This window comes from Colius striatus, chromosome 19 (genome assembly GCF_028858725.1).
Source record: "Colius striatus isolate bColStr4 chromosome 19, bColStr4.1.hap1, whole genome shotgun sequence".
NCBI classification, from domain to species: Eukaryota; Metazoa; Chordata; class Aves; order Coliiformes; family Coliidae; genus Colius; species Colius striatus.
Genome location: NC_084777.1, coordinates 9,967,270 through 9,973,437, shown reverse-complemented (window position 1 = coordinate 9,973,437; position 6,168 = coordinate 9,967,270).

Below are 6,168 nucleotides of genomic sequence, written 5' to 3'. Positions count from 1 at the left end.
CCACGGCTGACAGCCCCACTACCAGAGCATCCAGGGCTCATTTGGGACAAGGTAAATAAAGCCCTGGGTGATGCAGGAGGCAGCTGGGACAGGAGGAATGCAGCTGGTGACGAGGGAGGCCGGGCAGCCACAGCCAGAATCTGCTGCACTAGTGACTCTGGTGAGTTCCAGAGCTCTCAGGACAGCAATATGTGACTGAGGCACACACTCAGCCCTCCATCCCCTGCACAGCACTCCTGTCCCCACCAAAGAGCAGAGGTGCAGGCAAGAAGAGGCACTTAGCCCTCTGCCCTCTTCTCCAGCCCTGCCAGGGACTGGAGGCACACAGAGCCAGGAGCAGTGTTTATTCCCAACACAGGCTGCAGGGGAGATGCTGGAGCAGCAACACAGGCTCTCCTCAGTGCAGGTCTTTAAACCCCCTCTGCAGAATGATTAACCAGCCAGGTGAGTTACCTTCAATTAGAATGAAATCAAGTGGAGCAAAGGTGGCTGCTTGGGTACAGCAGGAAACTTCATCTTAGGGGCATCACAGACCCTCCCCTGAAGCACTCCCTACATCAGAGCTGCCACAGGGCACTGAGACAGTGTGGAGAGCAGCAGCACCCAGCTGCCACAGCCCACAATTCTACTCACATCTCCCCAAGGCCCCAGCCATGGTGTCTTGAAGCCCTGTGGACTTGGACAACTGCCAACAAGGGAAGCAGCAGCAATCCCTTCCCTGTGGCTTGACCCAGGGGTCAAGTTCCCCACGTGTAAGGTGGGTTCTGCAGAGCAAGATGCAGCTTCAGAGACACTTTCTAGTACAGCAAGACAGCATTTGGACATAATTAGCTGCTGAGGCTCTTAATGGTTTACAGATAACATGGCTTTAAGTGTTTCCTGCCTGTTTGCTGCTGTCATGCAAACACATGTGGTTGCTAAGATGCAGCCCAATGATAAGAGACCATCTTCAGAGGTGTCCTTCCACTGCTCTGAGACTGAGGGCAGCAGCCACCTGCAGAGCTGCCCAGCCCAGGTGTGCTCACAGGCCAGGCTACACGGGCCATCCTCCAGTGCCTGACCATTCCAGGCCCAGTTTCCTCAATGACCAGCAGCAGCTCAGTGGGAACAGGCAGGTTGGCAGATGTGGCATCAGGAGCTCAGCAGACTGACACTCCAGGGCTGTTGTTCAGGCTGTGCTCTGGCTACCCATGGCTTTGTGGCTCCATTTCCTTTAGGAGAAACTGGGAAAGGGATTAAGAGGGCCTGAAATAACTCTGTTCACAGGGAAGATGGGCCAGGGATGGCAGCAAATCCATCAGGTCAGCCAGGGGAGTTGTGGCATGAAGCTCCCCTGACCAAAAGCTGCTGTGAGGATGCAGGTGATACCCAGCTCCCTTGGTGTCAGTCCCAGGCACATCTCACTGCAGGCCAGTCTCTGCTTCAGGGATGGTGTCTCTGCTCTCCCTGCTCCTCCTACAATGTCCATTGAGAGCAATATATTCAGTGCTAAGGTAAGAGGAGAACCCCAGCTCCTTTCTCCTCTTTCTCATTTCACAGCACACAGACACTCCTTCACAGGCTGCAAACCCAAGCTCATGACCAGCTATGCTCTGGACAGCCCCCTGCTATGCTCTGCCTCACCTGCCAGTACAGACCATGTCCCTGCACCAAGCAGCACTCAGAGCAGCCCCAGCAGCAGCTGTCTGCTCCTTACAGCTAGCAGGGGATCACAGGATCCCAGCATGGTGGGGGTGGGAAGGGCCCTGCAGAGCTCATCCAGCACAACCCCCTGCTAAAGCAGCTTCCCCTGGCTCAGGGGGCACAGCAATGTGTCCAGGTGGGTTTGGGAACCTCCCAAGAAGGAGCCTCCACACCCTCCCTGGGCAGCCTGGGCTCCCTCAGCCCAGCACCAAAGGACTTGCTCCTCCTGTTCCAGTGACACTTTCTGTGTTCCAGCTTGTGTCTGTTACCCCTTGTCCCAGCCCCATCCTCTTGACATGTGCCTTTTAAGCATTTAGAAGAGTTGATGAGGTTCCCCTTCAGCTTTCCCTTCCCCAGGTTCTCTATAAAGCCCATCACCACTGCCCTGCACACTGAGCTGCCCACGGCAGGGACAGCCCCTCAGTCACTGCCAGCCCCTCAGCCACTGCCAGCCCCCCACTCCTGCAAGCTCTCATCTTCTGACTTGAGACAATCCCTCTTTGCTTCTGGCATTCCTGTATGTCACTCAGGGATGGCCTGTGCCCTCCTGCAGACCACACCAGCCAAGGGGCACTGAGGCTGACACAGCCCTGCCATCCCCCACTCCCCAGTGTGTTTGCAGGCTTTGCTTGTGGCAGAAATGAGGAGCAAGAAGCACCTGCCAGAAGTGCAGAGGCTGCTCAGAAGATGCCAATGGTGTTGGTGCAGTGTCTGGGGGAAAAGCCCCTCAGCAGCACTCTGGCTGCCCCTTGCCCAGGCAGCACAGCACCCACTCCTGCCCTCAGTGTGAGCTGCCTGGCAGCACCCAACACCCACTGCCAGCTTCGGGGTGACCCAGAGCCCCAGTCACAGCATCTCCTGAGCTGTGGCCATCACCCTGACACCAGCATTGGTCCAGACAGGGGAGGTGGCTGCCAGAACCAGCCTCAGGCCTGGCCAGGCTCCACCAGACCCAGCCCTGGCCCTCCTCCCTCAGCAAACCACTTGCTGAAGGTCACGGTGCCACTGAACCTGACTTCCCCAGGGATCTTATCAGCAGGCAGGTGCTGTGACACCACCCAGCACAGCACAGGCATGTTCTGCTCTGGCACACGGGCTGACGTTAGCACTTGGGCACCTGCCTGGCACAGGGCACACAGTGTCTCCTCAGGGACACGGCTTCCTTGTGGTCCCATTGCTGCCACGCTGAGCTCTGGCTCTGTGCAGCAGCTGGCACAGCCCTGGGAACATCCACCCAGTGCTTTACAGGCACAGGAGCAGCAAAAGAGAAGGTGAAACCTCTCCCCTGAGCACCAGCAGCCCCAAAGCAGGATTAGGGGAAGCACAAGCTCTGCAGGGGGGTTTTCTCCCAGCCAGGCACTGCAGCCTTCCACATCCCCTTCTCTGCCAGCTGAGAGACCTGCCTCGTGGCATTTTCCTGGGCTCTGCCATTTCTGCAACCCAGAAGCAATCCAGCTGCTGCCCAAAGGCACCTTCCCCCTGCCCTCCACCCTGCACTGGCACCAGCACCTGCACCAGCCATCCTGAGCCAAACCTCAACACCAGTCCCTCAGAAAATGAATCCAACAGGAGGAAAAGGAAGCAATTTTTCAGCTGGCCAAGCTCCCTGCTCCAGCCCTTTACCCAACAGCACAAACCTCTGCCTGGGAAGGACCAAGATGAGCACCTGATTGGGGAGGGGGTGCCCCCCTCTCCTGGCTCCAACCTGGGCATACACAAGACCAACCTCGGCCTCGCTGCAGTGACAGGGACAGTTTCCCCCTGCAGCACACAGGCCCGTGTCCAATGCTCCCCTCTTTGAATCCTTGACCACCTTCTCTTGCATTTTCCATACAGTGCATCATTGTCTTGCATTTTACTATTAAGTGCATCACCTGGAGCTGTCCAGGGCTGACAGAACCACCACAGAGGGACTTTCCTTCTCAGCTGAGTCTCTTTGGATGAGTTCAGTATCATCAACAGGGCAGGGACAAAGCCAGATCTTTCCCTTTTCAGATCTTGGAAAGCCTTTGGCTCTTTGTCCCATTCACCCCCAAATCTTTTCATTCCTGAAGACACCAAGAGCCTTTGCAAAGGCATTGTTTGCTTCAGATTGCTTCATGCAAAAGGCTGTGCTGAAAACCCTTTTCCTGACCTCAGCATGAGGATCTCTGCCTGTGCCACCTCATGGATTTCACTAACCTCTTTTGGCAACGAGTACAAATCCTTTCTTCTTCCCTTAAAGCCCTGGATTACACACCTCACAGCCATTGCTCACAGCCTAACTCTGCAAAGCTCTTTGGGACAGAAATTAGATAAGCAGTAGTCTAAAAATAAGGTATTAATCCTGCACATGCAGCACAGCCCAGGCAGGACCTGCTGCAAGGACCAGTTCCAGCCTTTCCCTTCCACTGCAAAAGCAGCTTCCTACCAGTGTGTTTAGTTTTCCTGGTGTCAGTTCACATCTTTAACTTACAGGGCTGAAGCCTACCCAGTGGTTTATGTAGTAGAAGAAGCCTCCTGGGCCACAGCTTGCTTTACTCTGGGGAGGTGGGAAGAAAGCTGCTTGAGCCTCATCCTTTGGAGAAAGAAACCTGCTGAGGAGCATCATGCTGAAACACTCTTAACAACTTCAGCTCCCCAGATCTCAGGGATTTCAGAGGGTTAATTAGTGACACTTCACTGGAAGCACAAACCTGGCAGTGCAGGAAATGGAGTGAAAACAGCAGCACTGAGACACTGCTCAGAACTCCTCTGTGTGTTTTCATTCTATTACATTCCCAAAGGAAGCTGAATCAAGGGTTTAAGTCTCAGCACACAAAAAGAAAACCAAACATTTTTGCAACCCTCTGACCAATCTGCCTGGCATAAACCTTACACAAGTCCCAGACAAGAAGCAGGGAGCACCTCTGTCCCTTCTCTGCCAGGAACCTGAGTTCAAAACCAGCCCTAGAGAAGCCCTGGCCAGAGCCACTCCTGCATCCTCAGAGCCTGGTGCTGTTCCCTCAGCAGCCAAGACAGGCCAGAGCTGACTCTCACCTGGTTTTATGTTGTGACCACCTGAACCAGACTGAGCTCCCACACTGTGGTTGCCACTGGCTGGTTGCAGATGGTAACAGCAGACGTGAAAATGCTGCTTCTGCAGTTTCCCACCCACGACTGCAGCCTTCAAGGCTTCTTCCTAGAACAGCTCCTTTCATCTTCAGTCAGCTGAACCCCTCTCTTTTAAAACAGAAACTTCTGTAAGGTTCCCAAACATCTTGCAAAGCATCTCCAACATTCTGAAGAAGCTGATAATGTTCTGACCCTTTGGGGTAAAACCAGACCTTTTTCTTTGCATGTTTAAACAGCACTTGGCCACATCACAGCTCCTGCTGACTTTGCTTACAGCCCTGCCCAGTTTGCAGTGGGGCTTTCTCCATTTCCCTGTTCCTTCAGGGCCACTTGACCTTTGGGGTCTCCTGGAACCAAAAAAAACAAGAGAAATCACCAATTAAACAATTTCATGCTGCTCCTGAGTTGCTCTCAGAGCAATGTTAGCTCCCTCTCTCCCCAGGATGCTCAACCAAAGGACCACTTGTGCTTTGCTCCTCTCACACACATCCTCCTGCCAAGAGCCAGGGGCATCCTTCAGCCCTGAAGCTGCTGCAGTGCCAGCCCTGCCCTCACCCTGCCCAGCCCAGCACTGACCCACGGCCTCAGCACCTCAGCTCCACGTCTTTGGGATCCCTCCAGGGCTGGGCACTGCCCCAGCTCCCTGGGCAGCCTGGCACAGGGCTGACACCCCTCTCAGGGAAACAGCTCTGCCTCAGCTCCAGCCTCAACCTCCCCTGGGGCAACGTTTCCTCTTGTCCCATCACAGACACAGCACTAGCAGCAGGGTAATGGCCAGACATGGTGCACAGGGGATCCTTTCTCCTAACACATCTCCCCGAGAGACACATTCCAGGGAATGAACTCCCCGCCCAGTGCCGCGTTACAGCAGCGCTGGGGGCAAGGGGATGGCTCCTCCCAGCGTGCACGGTCTGTGCTGCATCAGCCACAGTTACACAGCATCACAGCATGGTAGGGTTGGAAGGGGCCTGCAGAGCTCATCCAGCCCAACCCCCTGCTAAAGCAGGTTCCCCTCAATCAGGTCACACAGGAATGTATCCAGGTGGGTCTTGAAGAGCTCCAAGGAAGGAGCCTCCAGCCCCTCCCTGGGCAGCCTGGGCCAGGGCTCCCTCACTCCAACACTGACAGAGTTTTTCCTAATGTTTCAATGGAACCTTTTGTGTTTCAGCATCTTCCCATCACCCCTTGTGCTGTCACTGGATACAACAGAAAGAAGTGCTGCCCCAACCTCCTGACACCCACCAGTGAGATATCTGTAACTGAGACCCCCCTCAGCCTTCTCTTCTCCAGGCTGAACAGCCCCAGGTCCCACAGCCTTTCCTCACAAGGAAGATGCTCCAGTCCCCTCAGCATCTTGCTGGCCCTGCACTGGCCTCTCTCCAGCACTTCCCT